This window comes from Xyrauchen texanus, chromosome 35, assembly GCF_025860055.1.
Source record: "Xyrauchen texanus isolate HMW12.3.18 chromosome 35, RBS_HiC_50CHRs, whole genome shotgun sequence".
NCBI classification, from domain to species: Eukaryota; Metazoa; Chordata; class Actinopteri; order Cypriniformes; family Catostomidae; genus Xyrauchen; species Xyrauchen texanus.
In genome coordinates, this window is record NC_068310.1 from 38,698,643 (window position 1) to 38,701,142 (window position 2,500).

At 47.1% G+C, this 2,500-nt stretch overlaps 1 protein-coding gene across 10 annotated transcripts in view; it reads right to left on the bottom strand.

Annotated features, from left to right (window-relative positions):
• LOC127628905 (transcription factor 4-like) overlaps nucleotides 1-2,500 on the bottom strand; it is a 94,651-nt gene that overhangs the window by 48,229 nt on the left and 43,922 nt on the right. The gene's annotated exons all lie outside the window — the stretch shown is intronic.

Here is a 2,500-nt window from a genome sequence, read left to right on the forward strand (position 1 = left end):
GAACAAACAAAAGAGCGATCAAAGACCATATGAACAAACAAAAGACAACAAATGAATGAAACGAAAAAAAGAACAAACAAATGAAAAAATGACAGAAAGAACGAAAGAAGAAATGGATGAGTGTGATGATGCTGTAGAGAGGGTCACGTTTAGGACTGAGGTCAGCAACCGCGCGCGTGTGTGTGTGTGTGTGTGTGCGTGTGTGTGTGTGTGTGTGTGTGGCATCACAGGTTTGATTGACAGCATGGCCTTGCTGAGTGTGTGTTGCCATAGCGATGGCAGAAGGAAGCATCACAGTTCTGAGTGCGTCTGCTGCACAGATGGTGTTGAAAAACTCTCACTCGTCTGTATTCTGTTCATCTTTCTCTTCTTTATTGTTCATCCTCACGGTGGCCATGCCAGGTACACACACACACACTCACATGCACACACCCACACACACACACATACACTCACACACACACACACACACACACACACACACACACACACACACACACACACACACACACACACACACACACACACACACACACACACACACACACACACACACACACACACACACACACACACACACACACACACACACACACATCACTCACACACACATACACACACACACACACACACACACTCACACACACACACACACACACACACACACACACACACACACACACACACACACACACACACACACACACACACACACACACACACACACACACACACATACACTCACACACACACACACATACACTCAAACACACACACACACATACACACACACACACACACACACACACACACACACACACACACACACACACACACACACACACACACACACACACACACACACACACACACACACACACACACACACTCACACACACTCACATGCACACACACACACACACACAGGTGACAGATCTTTATTAGAGGCTTTTTATTATTTGTGAAGCCGTTCAAGGTTTGGAGCATTTGGCAAGTGACCACAGCGCTTCTAATTTAACCTAATTACTGCCAGATGCCTCGCTCAGCTAGCGCTGGTTTCACTCACGACACACACACACACACCAGTGGCACGTATGCCAAACACACACAACACACTCGTCCGTGCACAAACAGGCCTAATGAACTCGGAACGAAACAGACAAAACAATGTGAGGAAAGATTGCAGTTGATCAAACTTGTGTGAGCTTAACGCCGGCCAGATGGGAACATATGAATCAGGGCTGCACACGGCACCGTTTGTGTGCTCGCCGCACAACTTTGACCCACAGGAAGTGTTGGACGAGAAAATGGGCGGCAGAATATGGCCGCCGTCCAAACTCATCTCCATGGTGACTTTCTAAAGGCCCCTTCATGGGACACACCAGAATCTGATTGGTCAGGAAATCACTTGTGCTGTCACGACATGTGGTCACGTGACCACAATCAAGGCTCTCTGATAGGCTGGAACGTGACTCGTCCAAACCTTCACGACCTTCAGCCAGAGCCAAACCGAACGTTCTGTTCATTGAGATTTATAATTCCCTGATATTCATTGTATTATTCCATACGGAACGTCCATCAATGGCCCGGCACTCACCGGCCTTACAAAATCTGATCCCGAATCAGCTCTCACAGCAGATAAACCCTCACCAAACCCCCGCGGACAGATCCCAGTACAATGTGCCAAATCAATTTCAGAGGATTACCAGGAAAGTCTGAGAAATCTGAGCAGGTTTAAGTGAGACTCCAGGCGGCTCGTGAACGGGACGACACACAGAAGAGATGGTGCGATTCACCGGCTGTAATCAAATGATTATGAACAGATAGGAACGCCGAGTGTGTGTGTGTGTGTGTGTGTGTGTGTTTGTGTGTGTGTGTGTGTTCGAGGAAGCTGTCCAGCAGTTAAGGAGTTGGTGACGTGCCAGTTGGCGCACATATATTTGATTAACTGTCACCATAAATAATCAATTGATGGTAATAATTAAAAAAGGAATTTTAAAGACAATCAGAATGAAAACAAAAGCACATGTGCAGCTATATTGTATCCACAGAGTCACATATTGTGAAAAAAATATCTATACATTTTGCTATACATACAGTGTAAAAATGGCATGGTTACTGTCGTAACCTCCGTTCCCTGAGGGAGGGAATGAGACGTTGTGTCGAATGAAGTGACACAAGGGGGTCTTCCTTGGAAGCCTTGCGTACCTCTGAACTTGAGAAAAGGCCAATGTGAAATTGGCAGACAGAATTTGCATGCCCCGCCCCCGGACATACGGGTATAAAGGGAAGCGGGCTTGCATCTGCCAGTCAGGATTTGCACTGAGGAACCGAGAATAAGGCACGGCTGTTTACAGTGGTAGGTCTAGTGCTGTGGCAGGAGGGACACAACGTCTCATTCCCTCCCTCAGGGAATGGAGGTTACGACAGTAACCATGATGTTCCCCTTCTGTCACTCACAAGCGCCATGCACTAGTCCATGTTACGTGAACTGACAAGA